The sequence below is a fragment of the Geospiza fortis genome, unplaced genomic scaffold (genome assembly GCF_000277835.1).
Source record: "Geospiza fortis unplaced genomic scaffold, GeoFor_1.0 scaffold45, whole genome shotgun sequence".
Classification (NCBI taxonomy): Eukaryota; Metazoa; Chordata; class Aves; order Passeriformes; family Thraupidae; genus Geospiza; species Geospiza fortis.
Window position 1 is genome coordinate 3,998,526 of NW_005054327.1, and position 24,626 is coordinate 4,023,151.

Consider the following 24,626-nt stretch of genomic DNA (forward strand, 5'->3'; position numbering starts at 1 on the left):
ATGTAATTACTTGAAATATTATTAAAAGTAACATAGTTATTACTTAAGGCCCTGAAGGAAAAACCCTGACATAGGACAGGTACACAGGTGAGTATACTTGAACCTTTTTTTGCATAATAAAGCTCTCAACAAAAACTGTGCAATCCTTCAAAAAGGAAAGCCACAAGAAAAAGAATAATAAATTAAAAGCACAGAGATAACATTCTTTGCAAAGAGAAAAAAATGAACTCTCATCTCAAATGCACTCTCAAACTTCCTCTCAATTAAAATTGATGAATGCTGATAGCACAGAAATCAACAGATTGGATGTGAAGTAAACAGGCCATTTAAAACACATAAATGCACATTTAAATTAAGTCTGTGCTGATTTTCAGTTTGTAAAATCTCATATGCACTCATTTTGACTGCCATACCAATTCCCCTCAAAAATAAGTTCACTAACACATTCATGATTACAGAGCAGCTTACAAAAATAAAAATTGTTTTTAAATTCTACTTCCTTCACAAAGATTTTTATTTTTGCTAATTTTAGCTTGCATAGAGGACCCTGTGTTTCATGGTACAACCAAGGCTTGCCAAAGTTCTTTCACAAGTTGAAGACTGGCCAGTGAGCACCACAAGCAGTTACAGAGCTTTAGTTGAAACAAAAAGCAATTCCCTTTGAAAAATTAAGCATATAGTTATCCAATGAACACAATATCACAGTATTTCCTCTCTTAGGTAATTATTAATTTTATTGCAGGCACTAAGATTAGAATGGATTGAAACTTGCTGTATTTAACGAGACAACTTTTTCTGCCCTCTCTCTTCTAGGAGTGTTGAGTTGACCATCTATACCCAGTTTGTCTTACACTCCTTTTTGTTCCTGTATCTTGCTGTGTTGACCATCATTTAAAAAAGTCACACGCTTTCAAATTCAGGCCATAAACTAATCTCTGCTGCATCCTCTACCACCAGGGAAAGTACAAGATAATGTTTTCTAAAACTACCCACTAATTATTTTTTTTGTACATAAGGACTGGGGCATTACACACTTTAGTAAGCAAATGCATGGAAACCTGTACAGCTACCTTTTGTAATACCATTAAAGACTAACATTTCATAACTGTCATCTGCTCTCTACTTCAAAGCGTGCACTCTTTGAAGCTGACCTGGTGTTGCTGTTTGTTTTGTGAGTTGCCTGGCAGAGACATCTGAGCAATAGTGAATGAAAAAGCAGGAAAGCATCTTTACTGGGTATCCCAAATTAGCTGAAGAGTTACAGAAGGCTATTCCAAATAATAGCAGCAGTGGCACACAGACTACCTACAAACTAGAAGGAACTAGAAACCAAGCAGATGCTACCTCCTCTTCATTGACAGTAAAAGCAGATTATGAAGTTTTTCACAGGTAAAGTAAAAAAATAAATTAAGAAAAATCTCAACGCACTTGTTTTGAAACTGAAGGGAGTCTTCGTAATTCAAAATTGCATTAACAAAGAAGTCATATTACCAAGAGTTGAAGTAACCTGAATTAATTAGCTGGAGTACCCTCTCATATGTGAAGGTAGGAAAAAAACTCCAAACTTTAGTAGTTTTCTTCCACTGTGCTTACTGCTGCTTACTTTAGTTCTTAAGGAGGACAGTCTCTCCTGTGACTGCAGATGCACAAATAACAGTAACATGTTCCATTAAATGTTGAATGCCAAAACCTACATGCAATTAAGCCTGACCAAACAGTTTCTAGGAGCTTGAACATATTTGCTTTCCTGACAAAAATTCTGCAAACAAAAGCTCCTTCTATAAGTAATGTACACGTGCCTTCGGTACACGTCCATCAAAAAGATCCCTGCCCTGGGAGATGAAAGCAGGCTTCTCCTCTCTCTCCCAGTAATAAGTCATTTTTAAATGATGGGAAGCAAACAAACACATTCTTGGGCAACAGGTGACAAGAAAAAATGTTGAATGTTCGCTGCTTCTCCATCTCTCCTGAACCCTAACAGAATCATAGAATTGTTTAGGTTACAAAAGACCTTTAAGATCATTGAGTCTGACCATTAACCCAGCACTTGTTACTTCCCCACTAAACCATGTTCCCAAGTGCCACATCTACAAGACTAACAAGTACCTCCAGGGATGGTGACTCTGCCACTGCCCTAGACAGCCTGTTCCAATGCTTCACAAGTGTTTTAATTGAAGAAAAATTTACTAAACCCCAATTCTAACCCACACAATTGGTTGGCCATATGTCACAATCTGAGGTCATTTCTTCCTGGCCTGTCACTTGTTACTTTGGAGAAGAGGCTGACCCCCACCTGGCAGTTGTGGAGAACAGTAAGTTCCCCCTGAGCCTCCTTTTCTCCAGGCTAAACATCACCAGCTCCCTCAGCTGCTCCTTATCAGACCTGTGCTCCAGACCCTTTACCAGCTTCATTGCCCTTCTCTGGGCACACCCCAGCACCTCAATGTCTGTCCTGTAGTGAGGGGCCCAAAACTGAACACAGGGTTTGAGATGTGGCCTCACCAGTTCTGAGTACAGGGGCACAATCATTGCCTGGTCCTGCTGGCCACACTCTTGCTGATACAGGCCAGGATGCCATTGGCCTTCTTGGCCACCTGAGCACACTGCTGGCTCATGGTCAGCTGGCTGTCAACCAGCACCCCCAGGTTCTTTTCCGCTGGGCAGCTTTCCAGCCACTCTTCCCCAAGCATTTGAATGTTAAGACCCAAGAGCAGGACCTGGCACTTCACCTTGTTGAACTTCATCCAACTGGCCTCAGCCCATCCATCCAGCCTGTCCAGATCCCTCTGTAGAGTCTTCCTACCCTCCACAGATCAATGTTCCTGCCCAGACTGGTGTCATCTGCAAGGTGACTGAGGGTGCAACTTTCTCCCATCCCGTGCAGTGCCCCATCGTGTAAACACACTTTCTGAGAAAACCAAGTTCCAGTCCTTCATTCCAGCTTTTCTCCTGATAAAACTCACACTGTTCATTAAAGGAAGGAATTTTAGCAACTTCGGCTCACACCTGACATGGCACAGGCATGGAGCACCTGCCTTAGTCCTCCTGTGCTGGCAGCCCCGTGCACGCTGAGAGCGGCTGCTGGGCCACCCATTGCTCACATGGCACCCAAGCAAGCAAAACTCAAGCACTCAGACTCATCCTATTCGGTGCCACCATTCCCTGGATTTGTAGATTTAAATCTCACCCTAGCAATGAAACAAACAATAATGATCAAAAAACAGAAGTAATATACAAATGCAGTCACATCATTTAGGTCGCGATCATGATGCCAGACTGAGTGCCATACCTGGATAACCAGGGATTTCTGTATAGGTTATTTATCAAACCAGCTTGTTGAATACATTCACAAATTATTCAAGCAGTATTAGAGAAAAAAGAATTGAACTAAGGACTTTGCCTGCAGCTCTACAAGGAACACGCTTCAGAAAGATAAAATGTTGTTTATAAAAAGAAAATTATCTTTTTGCCAGAGATTCTGTTCCTCTTGAGAGAATAAAAATATCACTATGAAATGGCAAATGCTACTAAACCACCAGCACTAAGTGACTTTTGTATGATTTCCCAACAGCAGCCAACATTCAATACCAAAGGCAAGCTCGGATTTCAAAGAATAAAATGTTCTGCACAGAGAGAGAGGGTTTTGCAGGACAAGTGGAGTATCATTACCAATGCATCTTATTCTGTGCTTATTCAACCTGTGTGGGTGTGCCTTCTACATAACCATATGATGTGTGATTTTACAGTTACACTTCCCATGCCAAAATCAGTAACAAAACCTCTTAAATTAACTGATCTTCTGAAAGCAAAAGTAGCTTTTAAGCAACTATGCTGAATATAGCATAGGCAAATACATGTACCAGCTTATTTCAACAGACTTTCAGCCATTCTTATTCTTTATTCTTCTGAAGCTTTTCATGAAACTTCCAATGGCTTAATGAAGAACTGTCATATGTTAAATTGCTAATAATTAATGATAACATTTTTTCCCTGTGATTGTACAACCTGTTCACATACAGAATACTACTCTGGATTAAGAGATCTACCATGATCTTATCTTTTCAGATAGCTTTACATACAATGTTCCACATTTGTTAAAGCTTAACAATGATTGCTTGATTGATTTATCAAATCAAATTAATTGCTTCCATGAGTATTGTGTTTGATTTTTTTCCTTAGTTTTGCTTCTTGGAGTTTTCCATACAGCTACAGAAGTTAAAAGTATACAAGTTTTACTCATATACTTATATATGCAACCTTTCCAAAACCACACACAGGGACATCCACATGAGGCCAGGTCAAAAAACTGTATCAAGCCCAAAATCTCATCCTCCCATGTAATCCCAAGCGGTTGCTTAAGGAAGAGCAAAAACAGACAGGAAAGATGCTTCTCCCTTGCGGATTCTCTGAGCTAGATGTGGTTTCCACATACTAAGTAACTTTAAAAGATTTCCCTTATTTAAACTTCTCCACTATCCCCTGAATGCAAGTAAACTTTGATTATCCTCATCATCTGTTGGCAAGAAAGCCTACTTCCCCTTCATTAATTATTCATATAACATTGCATGCAGTGACCAGTTGAATCACTTGTCCACACCATCTGCTAGGTTGTTTGGGTTTTTTGTTTATTTGTTTGATTTTTGTTTTAAGCTTGCAACTTTGTTCAGCTCACCCCTTCAGCCGTCACCTCTCATTCAGGACTCTCAGCGTGCTTAAGCAGGGGAAGCTATCCCTACTTTTAGTCAGAGAGATGCCATGAGGATGAAGATATTCCAGTTCCATAGATCTGCTTTTGGGGGAATTTGGGCAAATGAGAAAATGAGAAAAGGGAAAATGATCCTAGCCCAAAGCTTCATATGGTATTCTAACACCAGCAAATGCCAGATTAACCACAGCAGCACAGTTGGTTTTCCTATTCCTAATACTTGTTTCTAGAATAAGGTTGGGTCCTTTTTTTTTTCCTTTGTGTGGTTTTTTGACTGGCACTGAACGCTGGCTTCACAAAACCTCTGACCCCTTTATCTCAGGCCTGTGCAGTATTAGCTATTCCAGAACTTATCATTTCATACACAAAACTGAAATTGTTCTAAATTTTCTTTTTCTCATTAAAGTAACCCAAATTTCCTTCTATATTATGCATAAAAAAAGAGCACAGTTTCTGAAAAAAATGACCTGAAGATTACTACTAAAAGCTGTTTACAAGAGTAGTTGACACTGGTACACTTGGACAGATTAGGATTCAGTTGTGGAATTGTACAGTAATTCTCTAACTGCACAGATCCATGTTGAAAATACATGACAGCTTCAAGTCAAACCACACATAAATAAACTGCCTTCTGTTAGCTCAGGCATTTTTAGCTAGTGCTTTACCAAGTACATCCCTCACCCCTGAAAATTATCACAGTTGAGGGCATCTTACAACATCAGGTCACAGAGTTAAAAAGAATACATTACTGCATCATAAATCTGACAAGTGTATTTCAGTGGTTATTCACAGGGAACAAGTGGCTGTCTGTAATTTAACAGCCTTTGCAAGAGCAGAAGTCTTTTGAACTTGGACTCCCTTTCCCCACCCCAGTTAAATATTTTATCATATAACGCACTGGAATCCACGTCAGTTGATGCATATCTGTACATACTGGGTTCAAAGGTGTGTGCATGTTTACATTTGCAGGACATTTTTTCTGGAAGGGAAAGGAAAGAGGAAATATCATCAGCATTAGTCAATCTTCTTACTCTAGTCCCAGAAACCAGCCGCAGCAGCTTTCAGAATTTTGCTTTCTGAGTCAGGTTCTGATACTGCGCTCCCTCCCTGGGCAGTCAGAATGGTAGGGAGGGGATACATATGCTGGAGGGCAGGGCTGTTGGTAGGACTAGCTCTGCAGGAACCTCATATGACATCCAATAAGCATGAAGTCCTGCCCCATGGATGGACCCAATTCTTTCAGCTGCAGAGTGGGGTGGAGAGCTGGGCCTGGTGGTCCTGCTGGGCTGAACCTCAGCCAGCAGCCAGTCCTGGCAACACTGGCCAGCAGCACCCAGGGCTGAATGAGATGGTGCTGGGGTGTACAAAATGGAGCATGCCAGAAGGCTGACAGAGCCCATCATTCCCCCTGTCCTCAGCACAGACTGTGCCACCTCTGTAATGCTGCTGTCTCTGGTTTGGTGTCTCACAGTACAGGAAAGACATGGATAAACTGGAGCAAATTGAGTGGAGATCACCAGGATGGGCATGGCTGGAGATCCTGAGCTTGATCATCCAGCTTGTTCAGTCTGGAGAACAGTTCCCCTGTTGGGTTTTCTTTTGTTTTTGTTGTTGGGGTTTCTTTTCTTTTGTTTCTTAAAGACAACAGATCTCTATCATTTAAAAGAAACATGCCTTTGTGTGGTTAAGCTTGGCTGCTATCTAGGGCTCTTTATTTCCAATCCTCCGCCCCTTCTTATCATCTAACCATGTGGTGAGACATTATTTTGTTTAATTGGTTTCAGTGACGGCATGAAAACAACCCTGTAACCCTCTGGAAATGCAGTTTAAAAGAATATTTCAAATTGTTATTTCATTGCCAATTGCATTCTGTAGCATTCAAAGCACACACACAAAAAAAGCAATAATGTCACTTTACAATAACTGCTCCAATTAAGCAGAAATAATAATTAGAACTGAAATGTCTGAAAGGAATTAAAATGGCCAGAAGTAGTGTTTTGCATGAAGTATGATCAAAAACTGTCAATACACTGTTCAGCTTTACTTTCTCTATTTACAGAGTATGGTGAACTGGCAAACTCCTGTATCCATGGAAAACTTCAAGAAGTCAGCTTCCCCCACTATTGAAATATAGCAGCTCTTCCTGTTGAGTTGTCTGCAGAACAACTAACTGAACCTCAGCAATTTAGCAGTAAAATACAATTTAGAATAATACAATAGTGAACTTACATACATGTTTCTGTGCAATTGATGTTACAAAAAGAATAAGCTTATGTTAGTTAAGTCATTCAATTTCCAACATCAGACACAAACACATTTTTTGTATGGAGGAAAAAAGAGCCACCACCAAAAATGCAGGCTTTCCCTTCACCTCCTTTTGTAAGGTACTCACTGCTACTCATCAAAAATGCTGTTTTCCCTCTCATGCATTGTTTTATAAACTGCATTTAATCCTGGGAAGCTAGGGGATTAAAATGAATACAGGTATTTAAGATTTAGATGGATTCCCATGGGAATCCTAAAATGCTAGAGACACTTCTGTTAATACAAACAAATACTGAAAAAGCATAAAGGGCTTCAGTAATAATGGGTTTGTAGCCCCTCCCACCCCAAAGTTATCCCAGAGATACTTTTGAAATGTAATAGGATCAAATATGATGACTTTGAACAAACCAATGCAATTCAGCAGAAAGCTACTGCAATCTTCTTCAGGGAATCATTCACTTCTGTAGAAGAACTACCTGAATTCCAATATAAGCCTGTGGATCTGTGTCACTAGAGATACTTGAATTGCTTTTGATACAACTAACAGACGCTACCTGTATTGTTACTCTGAATTGTTCAAACTCCTCCTGTACACATACAGGTACAGGTACAGAACTCCAGAGTTCTTCATTCCTAGAGCAGAATCATCTTCACAAAAACCAAATGCTATCAAAAGTATAATCTGATAAAGGAAGTGTAAATTATTAACTTTTAAATTACTCAACAACAAAAGTGATCTATCTCCAATATTATTCATTATGACCAGAAAATAAAGCAGACAGATTAAATGGCACCACACCTAACACTTCATAGACTTTAAACCTAAGAATTGGTGGTAAATTTCTAGCAGGTATGGTCCAAAGTCTGGAACATATTTTATTGCCTACAACGTTTTTACTGGAATGATTTACAGTTTGTGCAGATTAGTAACATGAGCACGAATATTTTACACTTAAGCACATCAGTTTCACAAGACTGAAGAAAACTAATTTTTTCTTTATCTCTATATAATTGTCCGAAATACTAAGAAAACACATGAAATTACTGATCTTGAAATTAGCTATATCATAAAAAAATACAGCAATTTCAATATTTAGAATATATCTATACCCAGGAAGCAAATATATTTCTTTGACAACACCCATAGCAAAAAGAGAATTTACACACTTACAAAGTTGTAGAAACACTTCTAGAGTCAGTCTGAAGTGCTACACTTTTCCATTTCAAGGGAACTGTCACTAGGAAACTTAGTTACCACAATAAAGGCCTATTACAACCATATGTGTAAAAAATGTTATTTCCTTGAATATAAATATGGGGAAAGCCACATCCATTGTCCTAATTAAATTTTGGTTAAATGGTTTGCATTTTAGTTTTCAAGACCCACAAAAAACTGTCTCTTATTTGTTTCACCTCAGTTTGAATTCAAAGATAGTTTCTAAAATGCTGAAGCTTTTGGGATGACTGACTCTTCAGTCACATAGGTACAAGCAAGAGAATTTAAGGAGACACGAGTTTTGGTCCAATCATTTTCATACTTCATGCACTGAAGCATTTGGCTTTCATCCATCTCACCACTTTCTATTCTACGCAAAATAAAAAGGCAGGAAAGGGTGGTTCTATGTTGTGTGTTTTGAGTTGGTTGGTTTTTTTTTTTATTATGAGGCCAAATTAGAAAATAAGTTTTTCAACTCATTAAAATGCATGTTTCTTAGAAAAATCAGCACAGCAAGTTCAGGTTCACCTCTATCATACTCTTATTGCAAGCACTCAATTCTTGAGCAAAAAAAAGTTCAAGATAATATAGCAACTAAGCAAATAGATATGAAAGAAGACCACAAATTCAGTATTATCAACAGAAAACACAAGCTCTGAACTATCTGTCCATGAATTGATCTGCATTCTCTCTCCTTTCATTGTTGTTTTTGAGGTTGGTTTGTGGTCTTGCTTGATTGGTTTTTCAAGTATCCATTTTCAGGGTATTTGACTCTGTCTCCTTTGAGCAAAATATGACAGCTCTTTCTGAAGGGTAAAATAAGATACAAGTCCCAAAAGAGTGTCTCATCATCACACCTCAGGCTTTCAGGTATACCTCAGCTTCACCTGATTTGCCAAACAGTTTAAAGATCTGAATGATTCTGGTAAAGCAAACCTAAAAAATTCCTCCAAACACTGAGATGTGGTATTGCTTTTACAATTAAAGTTCTCAAAAAATTTCCAAAGAGCCTTGACAACAGTTTCCCACTCAAAAGATCATATTTTCAGGAATTTCTATGTAGATTGCTTTCTTCAGTGGTCTGCCAACAGTGCTAACGTACATCCCATAGAATAGAAATTTCACTTTGCCTTTGTTTACCCTGAAAAAAAGCACCCTGAGCAGGAAACAGAAGTGGAATCAGGAAATGCACCATATTCCCCAGGACTAGACAGGAAGAACATTCAAGTCATAAAAAACATCAATTACTATTAAAGAAGAATATTTTTTAATTCAATATCTACTATATCAGGAAGTAGTGTACAGCTACTTCCTACCACAAAACCAGTAATTTGCAGTGGCAGTACTGTAATTTAAATTACAGACTAAAGAAGATAGGTACTAGAGGGTTCTGTGTTTAGCTTAACTCACTGCTAGATGGCTTCCCTTCTGACAGCCCCTAAAAGGAGGGGGTTTCTTAATAAGAGACAAGAGTTGTGATATGCAAGGTAGTGATTCTGTACATATGCTTAAAATACTTAAGGTTGGTATAATAGCTCACTCTTATATAATCAGAAGAGCACCCCATTGAATATATCCTGCTCCAAAAGGAACAACAGGTGCAGAATATGTCCGTACAGCCATACCACACAGCAACCATTTGATGTTCTCAGTTTTTATTTAGAAATCTATTCTCTGAACCACTTTTTTGGGTGGTATTTTAAATTCAGAAAGTGTTATCTCTGAACTGAAATAGAGAGCCTGTCTCAAAAGCTCAGCTGAAATGCAGGAACACAAGGATGAACATTCATGTAACAGTTGTCACTTCTCTCCAGTTGGCTTTAGTTATAGAGAGCTTTATGTTACAGAAAGAACGGCATTTTAATTTTTCCAGGATTGCTTTTTGTTTAGGAATTCATGAAAAAAGATTATACTAAAGAAACATTAAATGTATTAAGTTAAAAACTACCCAACATTTTGAAATGCCAGGGCCAAAGTCATAGCTCTGTTATTTCATCTCGCGTACGTACTTAGTCCCACTTCAGCAAAACTTCTCCAACAGGGTTTTCTGTTTGCTTTACATAATTAACATATTACAAGATTGATAATGAATATGTAGGAAAAGTGCAGGCCAGAAAAAAGATGAAGGCCTTATCCAAATACCAGGTTCTGCAAGGTGATGAGATACTTTGATCTATCTTGGGAAAAAATCACAGAATGGTTTGGATTGCAAGAGACCTTAAAGATCATCTAGTTTGAACCCTTCTGCTATGGGCAGGGACACCTTCCACAGCAGACCAGATTGCTCAAAGTCCCATCCAATCTGGCCTCAAACACTTCCAGGGATGGGCATACACAGCTCCATCTATTCCAGGGCCACACCACCCTCATAGTAAAGAATTTCTTCCCAATATCTAAAACCAAACCCATCCTATTCTGGTTTAAACTACTACCACTTTTCTTATGTGTCTTTGTGACAAGTCCCTCGTCATCTTTCTTTTAGGCCCCTTTTAGGTGCTGGAAGGTCTCCTTGGAGCCTTCCCTTCCTCAGGCTGGACAACCCCAGCTCTCTCAGCCTGCCTTCATATGAGATGTGCTCCCTGCTCATCTTCATGGCCCTCCTCCAGAGTCACTCCAGCAGGTCTGCATACTTCCTGTGGTGGGTGCCTGAGAGCTGGACACAGCGCTCCACATGCAGCCTCAGTTTTTAGTTTCATTCAAGACATACTCTAATTATTCCAATGTAGTAACAATATTAGTGGCAGCTAAGTCTTTTAATTTGCCCTATTATTGAAAAACGAAATTAGTATGGTAAAACTTCAACATCAGAAGTCAAGGCTGTGGTAGCTTTAGAAAAGTTTGCTATTTAGGATTTTGCAGTAAATTTTCTTTTTTTTTTCCTTAGTTTATATTTTACTCTATTAACCCACCTTTTTTTTAATATTAGAATTTAATGATATTCTTCAACCGGAGATCTCATTTTACAGAATTATAAATTTTTTCATGTAGAAGAATTAATTTTCTTCAAAGACAAATTTGAATTTACACTCACTCTGAGCATTCAGGCTGCCTCCTTTAAAACTAATAATTGAGATAAACTCCACTGAATTGATGCTTGGTATCTGCCTATGTGAACTCCCCCTTATAACTCCATGGTATGATTTTATTAAGAACCCTTCCACAGCTGGGAACAACTGGGTGTGTCACCCCTAAAGAGCTGGGTGAGGAAGTGCTTAACATTTTTAAATAGTAACCAGGCTGGCAACTGAGAGTCGCTAAGCTTGTATTACATTCTTACTTTGACAGAATCAAAAAAGAATCAAATGAAGTATTAAGACAATCCTGCAGTAGTATAAATAAATTTTAAAATCCTTCACTAACTGCTGTGTTGTAAAACATCATCTCCAAACAGAAACAATAAAACAGTATACTGAGAAACAAAAATCAAATAGAGGGACACACATGCATTTACACAAATAACTAGCCACTGAACAAGATGATATGCACATGACTGCCAGACGGGGTATGTGAGGAGTAAGTCCATCTGGATGATCCTTCTTGGAACACATGACATATTGCTCTACTATACCACTGAGCAATAACTTCTGCAGATTTACAGAAAGACTGAACTATAAATCTCAGACATTAATCCACACTCCCATTTTCACTGGCAGAAAAGAAATCATCCATGCCAGGACCATTTTTCCACACCACCCAACTACTAATCTTGTTGATCTGGCAAAGCATAAAGTTTGCAAGGGTTGGAGCAGCAACCAGTAATTTTAGCCAGCCTTTTTCACACAAACTTCTAAACGATAAAATTTTAAGGAGCTTTTTCTTTACAAAAAGGATAATCACATAATCACTTGGAACTGAAAGTCTGGATATGTAACAGGATTCTTGCTCCTCTTGTCGCAGATTACTTCTAGTAATTATAGAGGAGGGTTTCACATCATGCCTGTGCATCATCTCAGTTGCAAGAGAAAACAAAACACAAGTGAAAGTTGTAGTCTCCTCACCAGATAGAAATATTATTTTCTCAGAACAGATTCTGTTCATGAGGAATTGAGGGTCTTGACCTTACCTCAGGTGAAACAAGAACACTGTACCACATAACAGAGTTTGGTAACTCTGAATGGCTTTGTGGCGGTGTTCATCAGACAGAGTGCTGTCAGCAGAGGTATGGCAAAAGGCAGCAAGCACACTCAGAAATAAAGTACAAGGAGAAAATAGCTCTTCCTGTTGGGAAGGGAGCCTGCCCAGGTGGCACAGGATGGCAGCCTGAGATGGCAACAGCCTGAGGGCATATGACTTCCCACAAGGTAAAAAGGAGATACCACCGGTAACTGCCAGGCAGCAGAGACAGGAGAAGCACATGGAGCCCCACTTCACAGAGCTCATCCATTTCAAAAGGGAAGTGTTCCTCCTGAGGACCTGCCCAGCTCCTGAGGTGTCAGATCAATTGAACAAGTGTAACAGGGACAGAGATGCCACCTCCCAGACAATGTGAAAGACTGGTTTTGCTCTTACATAAGATGCCAACTCTCATGTCCTCCTTAGCAGCAGAAGCAGACCCACCCTTTTAATGGTACCTTCCTCCGACCAGTTTTCAACATCCAAGGCAAATCAAGCACCTTGGCACACCTGACAGTGCATGCATGTCCTACCAGTACGCTGATCTCTACCTGTTTAGCTGACTTTTCTAAGCAACAGTTTATTTAATCTATTTTGGATAGATAAAATAACCTGTGCTAACAGTGGTGCCACAGCAGAAAACAGCAGTCCTCTTGCGGTGTCAAAACACACACTGCTTCAGGCACACATTAATGTTATCCCATACAGCATATCACAGCTGCTTTAAGATGTGGGCAATTAGCCTCAGGTGAAAGCAGCAAAATGAATTTGCTTAGGAATGTTAGAAATTCAAAAGTTAAATGCAATCTTTTGAATAAGTCAGCAGATGAAAAGTTTTGCTTCTTGGTGACAAGAAATTATTTACTTCTAATTATGAAACTAGAGGTAACAGAGGATAAGACAAAAGCAAGACATTAAATAGTACCCGTTTTCTGAGGCCTGGCATACCACAAGTTTTGAAGACATTTGTAATTCATCTTGAATGTATGAAACTACTTATTTCTATTAAATAATAAAAGGACACATCAGATAAAATTCCTGATCAGACAGCATTTCTCTCCTGACACAAATATAAATCTCTCTGAAAAATAGCTTGCCCTCTGGGTAATAAAATTATTTCTGTAATTAACTTTTCAATGGAGAGAGTTAGCTTCATGTAACTTATTTCCTTTATTTCTTGGAATAAAACTTTCCTCCCATCCCTCTCCAACCTCCTAAATACATCAAAAGTGCTAGTATATTTAGGACACCACTTTACAACATGCTCAGATACAGAAGTTTTGAATTACTCTGGAAGCATTTAATACACACTGTGGGACTGTCATATGATATACAATGTGTGGAGAAGCAAACTCATACTGAAACAAATTATAAGAACATGGTTGTACGGCTGGCAGCTCTTTTGACTCTAACCCAGACCCCCCACACCGCTGTCCATAAGAAGTACTCCATAGTTAAATCTGCTTTTTTGAAAAACACTAATTAAAGCATTGCTGAGAAGGTATGATGTAAAACCACTGTTGTCTCGTGACAACTTCAAATTCCAGCCTTACTCCCTGCTCACGGAGCCGGGAAGGGAACTAGCGGTGCTGCAAGGACCCAAAAAAGCCTGGCTTACAGACCCACTGGATGGATTTCACGGCTGACCTCTCCCGGGCGCCGCGGTTCCACGTTGGGACGAGTTGGACAACATACCTTGCACAACAGTTCACTATCTCGACCTCCCCGCGCTTCCAGCCTGTCGCTACTGACGCTGCTGAACGCCAGCTCCCGACCGCCTCCAACCCTTCCCAGCCATTCCCTTGGAGCAAACCTCCACCAAAACAACTTTTGCTAGGGCTTTGTGAGTAATTTAAGCACAGCAGAGGTTACCAACCCTCCGGCTTTTGGCGTGACGTAGGGACCGGCAGGGAGAATGCCAATGTCCTGGAAGTGTGCCAAGTCCCTAAACAGCAGATTAGTGAGAAATTACGTTTTGGGTATGAGTCAAAGACTGAAAACACATTGCCATCTCACATATCAGACCTCAAAACAGCATGAACTTTCGTTCTGAAATCAGGCAGAGAGAATGTCAACAGGCTACCACTCGACACACCTACGAGAGATTTCTTTCTAATTAAAGCAGCTACATGTCATTTCACAGTATTTTTTTCCTTGTATTTGCAGAAGGATTACTGCCTGTTCCTCTTTGATAAAACTGGTAATTTAAGACAGGAATCTATCCTTCACATTTAACTTGACAGGTTTCCAGCAAAACCCACTAAAGACTTTTTTTTGAGACAATAAATTCACCCTTTTGTCCCAATATAATAAAAACAGTTAACACTGCAACAAATCAATGTGCCCTGGGATGATTTTTGCCTCGACTAATTTATCTTAAAACACCGGTCTTAACAGTAAAGTTTCATCTTAATCTCTCAGAAACTGGTAATAAAATTCTTATTAGGAGACAGAGCAGTCTTGAAATACGAAAATCCACTAAATATATTTTAGAACCAAGCCACTGCTATCTCACAGGAAACTCCCATCTCCATAAACATGCAATTCAGTACTTAATTTCTACTCATATATACACATACATCCCTTGACAGGGGATATGACACTCAAAAACAAACATCTGATTAATACTTGGAGTGTCAAGACCAGCAGTCCTTTAAGAACACTGTACTTAAGCCTCAAATCCATTTAGATACCTGTCAGAAGTCCCACCTCAGCCTTTCAGATTTACATCAGTAATCACAAATCATAAAGAAAAGTGATGCTTTTGATATCATTTAACAATTTTGCTCCAAGTCTCAAATAAGCTGAACAGTTTCCATCTCAGATTAAATGCTGTAAATATTCATTAACAATTAGTTTGCATGTAAGGTATTATAATAATACTTCATCTTTTAAATTACATTTCTGCAAGTCTTATGCTCTAGCTTTAACAAGGCTTAAACCCTCACCACAGTATTCAGAACTGCTCATACCAGATTAAAAGAAGAATTTTCCATAGGCAAACATTAAAAAAAAAAAATAGACCATGAAAGCGCTTAGAGGGAGAAGGGAAAGGAGAAAACAAAACCACAAAACTCACTTGACTGTAACTCGATTGGACAAATCCTGAAGATCTCCTGGGTGAAAAAGCTGAGCTTCTTTCAGTCCAATGTTTTCGCACGCTTTCAGAAAAACATTTATATTATCCTGCAAAGAGAAGTAGAAAGCAGTTGCTCAGTTAAGAGCACTAAGCAGGTTTTGCAAGATGATTAGTACTAGCCTTTAAATGTCAAAGTCCAGCTCACATAAATGAAACTGGAAAAGCAATCTTCTGGATCATAAACGCTGCTCGTTTCTCATGCACACAGCAGGCTGGGCTGCGATGGCAGGGACTGAGGGGTATGTTAAAGATTACCTGGCATAAGGCAGCGGTGAGCCAGTAGGCAGCAATCTCCACTTTGATGTCAGCTCTGCTCAGCAAACAAACGCCCTCTTCCTAGCTTTGCACGACAAGCCTCACCTCAATGCCTTTAAAAATAACTCCAGCTACTGACATTCACCACCCAGAAACTCTTGGCAGGGGAGGAAGAAGAGGAGGGACTCTTCGTTTCTATGCTCACAGACTGATGAGGGAATATTGCACCTGGAGTCTGGGTTTGGTTGCTGAGCAAAGCTCCGGAGAGACAGAAACCAAACTGTATTCAGAGCTGCTGCTGCTGCCTCACTTGGGGGGGGTTCTTCCCGAGTCCCTCCCCTTCCACTTCCCACACCCCCTCCTCAACTTCACACCGATCTGTTACAAAATAGAGGAGCAGCACCCACTCTCTGCACCTGCTGCAGGATGGACTGACCCATGAGAGAAATGTTAAAAAAAGAATAAATCTAATGATATATACAGAGATTATACAACTTGTGATCTCTTTCCACTTCATGAACAGTGGGCAATAGGCAAGAAATTCCTTCTCGTTAAGGCGGAATGCTATCAACAACAAAAGAATGTGCCCTCTTGCGCACTTGCTTCCTTCAGCTGCAAGCCAAAGGAAAAGGTACATGAAGTTACTTAATTCATAAGCTGCACGCAGCCCTGTCATTAAGAGTTTGTAAGTCAAGGTGCTGATATCAGAATTGCACAGTATAGACAAGCTCTGCTTTAGCAATTTAACATGCTTTAAAATTATTTTTTGACACATAATCACTGGATGTAACAGTTATGCCTTCATTTAAAAATCATTAAAAAAACAATTTACAAAGAAAATGACAGCTGCTTCTAATAAAGAAAGTAAAACAAACCCAAGAATCCCCACAATCTTCTGTTTTGAAGGTCCCTGGGATTCTAGTATTTCTTATCAGTCTGTAAACATGGCTTAATTCAAGGAAAATATTTGAGCAAGGTATTCCCCATGCAGGCTGCGGGCTCTGCGTTACCACATCTGAAAGATCCCAGGTGTCTCATACCTTGAGGGTTATGCCCCAAGGCCTGATGTGCTGTGCCACAGTGGGGGCTGCTCAGCTGCAGGGGGGTGCAACACGATGGCAAACATGGGGGACACCATCTGGTGGCAGATGAGAGGAGGAAGGATGCAGGACAGGCAGCCTCACCCATGCCCAGGCACCGGTCCCTGCAGTGCCCAGGGGGCTGCCTGCACATTTGCCCAGGGAAGAGCTTCATGCTGTGAGATGCAGCCTTGGAAGGGGCATTTGTTTTTCTTTTCCATGCAGTGTCCTTTTATCTTTCCATGCAATATGGGGAAAGCTGTCTAGATGTGCCAACTTTATTCAATTAATATCTGAGTGTCACATTAGTACCAAACCAGCAAGGACTTGAAGAGGCATTGTTTCCTCTGCGTGGAAGAAACCACAGGCTCGGGTTCCATTGCAAGAAGAGGAACTACTTGCTAAACAACCATCAGGTCAGTGTTCAGGGGACTAGGGAGTCTATGAAACTGGCAAGTAAGGCACAAGAAGACAGCAGCAGAGCAGAAAGAATGAGTAACTCCAAGGTAACGAACTGACACTAACACCAGCAAATGCAATATGGTTTGATTGGTCTGCCCAGTCACCACAGCAACTCAGAGCAAACTCCCAAACCAATGGGTTATGTCAACCACAGGGCTGAAAATGAGCACACTGTGCAGGTAAACAAGGAAGAAGAGTCAGATTTAGAAAAACAGATGTCGTCTACACCCTGAGAGCAACCAAAACAAAGCAGAGGAGTTGCTCATCAGTGGATGCTTGGCTACACAACCACCAAACTTCTGGCACATGACATAATTAATTTTGAAGTTCTTTCAGCAATTAAACCTATCAAGCATCCTGATAAATAGCACTTACAGCCCCTGAGAACATCCCTGCTGACAGGAGTCAAGACCATCAGGAATGGGGTCAGAAGCAGGGAGAGATAACATGGAAGGCAGAACACAGTTAGTTACAGTGCACATGTGCAAATAAAAGAGGGTTCCAAATCTTCCTTCCCTCAGCTCCCAAGCCAGAAGTTTGATCACACCTGCCATCTTACAGGTTACTGCCCCAACACCAGCTGTTCTGCAGTCAGGGCCTGGAAATGACCCTCACAGCATCAAGAGGTGACACACCCAATAGGCTTTTTATCAGGTTTGGATATTGACACAAAAAGGTATCATTTAAACAAATCAGCACTTCTGAATACTGTCTTTGCCAGGTTATTCTTGACCATCCCTAATCATCATAGTTAATCAGCAAAGCCACAGGTCTTAAAATAGCTAGCAGCCATTTTAAACTGTACCAGAATAATGAATAGGAACATGAATTTTAAATAGCATCACAGAAATAAGTAGGAAAAAAAAGATAAGTTATCAACCTTGCAATTAAATTTATCATTAGAAATGTGAACAGGAACATTTTTCAGAGATTAATGCACTCAAATATAGAAACCATTACACCATTCCTTCTACCAGTGTAACTGTACTTTAACAAGACTAATGGTCATTGCCACTGCAGCTTCAAAGGATATACTGCAATCTGAATCTCATCACACTTCACAAAAATAGTTCTATTTAAACAACCAGACCTCAAAATCCTGGAAAAGCACAGCACACCAGACCTATCTCCAGGTGACAAAAATCACTGACAAGCTGTGCTCAAGAGAAAAAGGTTCATACTTGCATCCACTACCCTCTTCTTCCACCAATGTGTTCTCAATCTCTGTAAACACGAGGAGGCCATTTAAATTTAATAAAGAAACAAATTAGCAGAGAAAAAGAATTATGATGCCAAGGGAAGATAAGGGACTTAAGACAAACTGGAGAATTTGATACCAATAAAGTGGATCGTGAGAGGTAATAATGGTGCTACCTATCAGCACAAGAGAAGCAAAACCAGAAGGGGAGAGAGGGGCTGCCCATTTCAAAAGCAAGGATTCATCATTGGACAGATCAAATACATTTTTGCAGAAAACATAAGGTTCTGACCATTATTAGAAAAAGCTCTTGAACAAATAGGGATGAAATCATCAGTTAATTTTTGTTCATTGTTATTAAGAGAACTCAATCACTGCATTTCCCTGAACATCTGAAGTTGGAATAAGCATCACAGAATTACAGGTTTTAAATCACAACAAAAACAAGGCCTGAAGTCTAAACCACAAAATTCAAGTGTAATTAATTTCTGGTATGCTATTTCTACTTCTAAGTGTGGAGGTTTGACTGAGACTGTGGGAAGGGCTGTTTTTTTCCCCAAATGGTGGGCATGATGGAACAGCAGAGCATTTCAAACATTCCTAGCATGGCTTGAGTTTTCCACATGCTGTACAGACTTACATTAAATGCACAGTGTAGAACATTGACTAGATAGAGCTATTACCCTTCAGTATTCCATTTTTGCCTCAAACTTCAAAGTGAACCACACCCAAAAGTGCTGCAAAGTCATAATATGGGAGAGACGGAGCTGCCAGTGGGAAACAGGTCATCCACAAGCAGGCTTTTAAATACTACTGTTCAGGGAAAAGGCAAACAATACTGTACACTTGCAGCTCTGTACCTGACTTTCTGGTCCCCATGGGGCACCACTGGACACAAACCCTTCCCTCTCCTGTTGTTAAAGCACTTCCCTCTAACCAATGCTTTGAAGGAGCCAAGATGCCATCTCTACACTGAAAATGAGACTGAGGTCCACACCTTCCCTCCAGCATCTGAGCAGAGCACGACTGCCTCTCACTCCTGCAACTCCATGGACTTGAGGAAAGAGCTGAGTCTTTCCTCTCCTTCACTTGCTGGTCCTCAGTGCTGCTCCTGCTCCTAGGCCAGGGGCAGGGAGGCTGTGCCAGAGCAGGTGAATGCGAGGGGAAGAGCACGGCCATTGCTGCAGGGCTCCTCATTGCTATCACTATCCTACAGACCACAAAGAGCAAAGAAGCTGGTAACTCTATGGGGAAACACAAGAATTTGGACACCTTCCTTTAAAAATAACAATTTTAAAGACCAACTAAAAAAAAAAAATTGAGGCATTGGACCACTGGACAGTGGTTCTGTGTTGCACCTGTGATCAGCTCCTAATGTATGTCACCTTGGCAAGAATTTGAAAAGAAAGACAGAGTGCTGGTGAGGTGTTGGTGGTGGGGAAGTACAGAGGTTCCTCAACACCTAATAAACCAAAGAAAAAGAGTACTTCTAAACCAGAAAAAAAAAATCAGCATGAGCAACAGGAAAGAAAGAGAAAAGACAAAAGATGCAAAAAAGATCAAGAAGAGGTTGACCTTAAGTAGGAAGAAAACGCCAGTCACCTACCTGAGAAGGGGCATAGAGTGTGGAGTGTGTAAAACAGAAAAAAAAATTTAAACATCTAAAGTAAAAGTTAATGAAAAGAGGTCTCCCCATAAGAGCATGTAAATACTATCTTATTTTGACTACTTACATGCAACACAACATCACACTAAATTTGGCTTGTGTAACAGAGCTGCAATTTTATTTTTAAAAAATCCCACATTATCATGATTATCTGGGTGGGACAGGAATATTAATTTAAACCAGTGTCTAAATACATTTGCTTTCTTCAGGGTGCAGTCATGCTGTGTGGTAAGCCTCATCTCTCTAGTTAACTGTTTCTCTGTATCCTTGCGTATGCGCCAAAACACAGTGAAATCTCGTAGGCATACAAGTTATGGCACATCTTTCAAATCACTTGGCAACAGGGAGAAAAGCAATTTAATTAACATGTTGTTTTTATGTTTTTCCTGGATGTATCAGCCAATAAAAGACAGTACTCCAGGTTGTCTCCTATTCTGATATAAATACCCACTCTTTCAGTCAAACCCCTTATTTCTACTGCTATTCAAGCTCTAGTTTGGAGGGGAGAGTTGGGTAAGAGAAGGGTGCATTTTTGGTGGGTTTTGGGGACGATTTAAAGCAGTTATTTTCAGTGTATGAAGGAGATGGTACCCTATGCTTGCAAGGCCATGAAGCATATTTGCACTAAGTGTTACATCATCATCCAGACCATGATTTGGTGCCAGAAGTTGTTTTCAGTTTCCAGGCTTAAAAAAAAAAAAAAAAAAAGACGACAAAAACCACCAAGTACCTATAGTGCCTAGCAACAAAAGCTTTTGACATTTTAAGAGTGACTGATGCATTTTTTTGGCTACAGAATTCTGAAAGTCATTTGAGTAGACCACATTTAACAAGCATTCTTCCTTAGTACTGCATTTATCAAGACATTTAGTCATCTTGAAGGAGACACAGCTTTCAACCCCGCATTCATGACAAACCCTCTTTATTAGCACCCTCATTCCCTTAAGTAAGGGCAATTTCCATCACAAAAATCTGGTATTTTTTCTAAGCAGAAAATATTTTTCATAGGCACAGCATTATCCAGTCCACTCAAGTCAGCTCAAATCAGTTTAAGGCAGAATTTAGAGCTGCATTTGGCAGCAGCATCACTGCACAGCTACACATTGTTTATATTCAGAGGTGGGGTAAAGGAAAGAGCCTGCAGCAGGAGCTCGTTGAACGAGTTGGGTGACTTGCTCTTCCTCGGAGGTACGTTTCGGTTGTTAGCTCTGGCTGCGGGCGCAGGCTGGGGCAGAAGGGGTGAGAGCACAGGAGGGAACAGGGCTGAACACAAACCCCGTGGTCTGACCACAGGCCTGGGAGCCAGGAACTCCCCATTACCACCTTGGCCTTGAAGGTCAGGGTGTTCAGTGCCCATTACCCACCCATCCCATCTGTAGTGCGTGATCCCAGCTCCTACAGCTCTCTGTGTTTCTCTGAAGGCCAACGGTTTCAACCTTGAACCAAATGCAGAAGGAGTGGATAGGATACCTAAACTGCTCTTTTTCTCCCTTTTTGGGCCCAAAACTAAAAATAGCAATTAAACAATCATCCTGCAGACATAATTTGACTTAGAGTGACCTCAGGGCTCCTGTTCAGTAAATTATCCCACCTATAACAGAGTGCACAGAACTCTGTGTTGGCCAAAGATCAGAAACTGCGTTAATTGCTTTGCCACTCCCCTCCGCGCGCCCTTCATTGCTTTTCCACACTGGGTAAAACAATAAATTACTGTGATCCTTGACACAGGGATTCCCTGCTCCAGCTCTGTGCATGATTACAGATACTAAATCTTTAATGATTCACTGCCAGCTTTCCTCTCAGAAAGCAGGTGCTCCTGCTGTGAGAATGCAGGAATGAAACTTTGAGCACAAACTTTGCGGTTACCTTGGTACTACCAGCATCAACTGTAGGAAGAGGAGGAACATTCCCTTTTACCATTGCAACCATTATGGAAACCACATTTTGAAGCACCCTTAAGGAAAGAATCATTCTGGTTTGGGACAAAAAGGTCCATCTGTCTCCCAAACCTCAATTCCACCTGCAGTGACTGCAGCTGGTTACAGATCTCTCTAAGACCAAGGTGTGTATTAGAAGAATCTTCCCCAAAACTTGTTATTCAGGTCCTGACACTGCCCACCACCATGTGAAATGGCCAGCAGAAGGCACCTCTGCTCAGCCCACCCCATTGCCTGCAACCTTTTGCAGCATTGAGCTCTACAGTTTCTTCACAACAGGAGTAACTCGATTAAGGAAAACACACAGGAGAAATTAATGTGGGTTGATGGGTTTTTTAAACAGGATTTCAGAGCTGACAACCTTTAAGGTGTTTAACATAAGAAAGGACCAACTGTCTTCAATGACTCACAATGCCTCCCAGGCTCATATCTCTAACCGTGCTACAGCATAACCTTCACTATGACATTACAGACATATATCACAGCAACAATGTGTACCAAATGAGCCTTTTATTGATAAGAGACTGAATATCAGGTTGTAAACCGCAGGTGTGTTTCTGGGATGTCACTGCTACCAAATAAGGTTACCTGGAATGGAGAAGGGCTAAAGTACGGCATGTTGGCAGACAAGCCTTGTTAATAGAGCTAATCCACTCAGAGGCATTCATATTGAAATGAAAGTATAGGTTTGGAAAGCCAGTATGGAAGAACTAGCCTGGGCTATTTCCTTGTTTAGACAAGCCTTAACTTTCCCACCAGTTAGTTGCATTCCAATCAAAGTCAGGGGAAAAAAATAAAAATTCAAGCGATATGCTTTACAACCTGAACAGTTTATACAAAACAGACTCTGCAAGCAAAGTGTGCTAAAGACTCCAATGCCAAGTCACCCTATTGCACAGAACTGGAATGACAGTAATCCACTTAAAGGTGAAACTCCCTTGAAGCCTAATGAGTAATAAAAGAAGTAAAGACCTCTTGTTCTTGAAACACAAAGTTTTGGCAGAGCTTGCTTTCCTCCTCCACCCCCCCTCCCTTTTTTTGATTTGTATACATAAGTTTTTTTGTTTTGCTCACACAGGTTAACAACTTGATATAGGTGAAATTCAGCTTCTTCATACACAGGACTTGAAACAGATCCTCAATTAATGTAGCCCCTAATTATTGGACAATTATTTAGTACTTCATTCTTTGTAAGAGAGCATTTGGAAATTTCCTCTAACTTTGCTTCCTTCAAGAGCTAGACATCTTTTATTTCTTAACAGGAGTAGCATCCTAGTACTGCATGTAATCCTTCCTGCCCTACATGGGCTTATCCCATGCTGTTGAGAAGCTTTCCCAGCACCATGGATTGATGAGCTGGTTTGGAGATGACCTGCCTTGGAGCCCACCTAAACCCTGCATCAGTGCCAGGCTTCCTCGTGCCCCTACTCATCCTCCTGCCATGCAGACAGCAAGCTGAAGCAGCTCAGCACCCTGCATTTGGCAGCACTTGTTGCTGGTGTTGTTGTTAATAGTTCTTTCACACACCTCACTGGAGGAGGGTGATTCAGCACCGACACATGGGCACGGAGGTGTTCGGGCAGGCGTTCAGAGATGTGGAATGAGGATTTTGTACTAAACAGAAGGGTGGATAGCAGAGCTGCACAGCCCCACCACGGATACCATAGAGAAAGTTATCACTGCTGCAGTTAACATCTGCTTTCTTCGAAAACTGCCATGAATTTTAAACACCTGGCACTGATAAATATCTGACACGCCACAGGTGGTGGGGGGAAGGTACTCCAGTGTCCACCTTATGAAGATTTAATACAAATAAACACTGAGTGCTGAAAAGAATCTCAAATCTGCACTTCCTTCACGAAGGAAGGAGGAATCAGATTACGAATGTCACAAGTATGAATTAAGGTGTGTACTTCTTCTACATGGTTGACATTTTTTTTCCAGTTAGGAAGGAATGTTTCTTGACAAACAGACATAGTCATCAGTTACTTCAGAAACAAAACCAGCATACAAAAAACAGAGTATACCACAGACTACAGCTGATTGAATTGATAAATGGAAATTTCTTGGAGCTCATTTGGCAACCATATTAGTCTATTTTTTTAAGTGACAGCAAGCTGATGCAAAAAGGGAAATACTTTTTCAGAGCTTTGGTTTAGAGCAGGAAAAAGAGTAACAATTTTCCATATCAGAAAGTTCTTGCTGCCAATCATATTACTTTATAGTCAGTTGACAAGATTTTCAAGAAGTAATTAATTAGTTAGCATTTTGACATCTCATCCCAGTAACACACTAAAAGCAATGGTTTAGAAGACCTGATCTCATTTAAAGCATCCCAAAATACTGCTTTTGATTCAGAGATCAACCAGCAGGCACAGCACTTACTGTCCCCCTGACAAGAGGCCAGGGCAAGTAGCTGAACCACCATTCCTTGGGGTCTGCATCCATACACTTCCTCCCCACTTATGTCTCCTAGGCATATTTCACTCCACCATCACTCACCTAAAAACCTGTCAAGTTCAACCCCGTGTCTGGGTTTCACTCTGCCTGATCCATGTCTTGAGCAGCTACTAAAAATTTCACAAATAGTT

The 24,626-nt window shown here is 40.5% G+C and overlaps 1 protein-coding gene across 14 annotated transcripts in view; it reads right to left on the minus strand.

The window, feature by feature from the left end:
- The window catches only part of LMO7 (LIM domain 7), a 96,365-nt gene that overhangs the window by 58,000 nt on the left and 13,739 nt on the right, over positions 1-24,626 (minus strand). For all 14 annotated transcript variants that reach the window (XM_031057077.1, XM_031057088.1, XM_031057078.1 and 11 more), the window contains exon 3: positions 15,379-15,485. The gene's annotated coding sequence lies outside the window, so the exon portion shown is untranslated. The remainder of the gene's footprint in view (positions 1-15,378; positions 15,486-24,626) is intronic.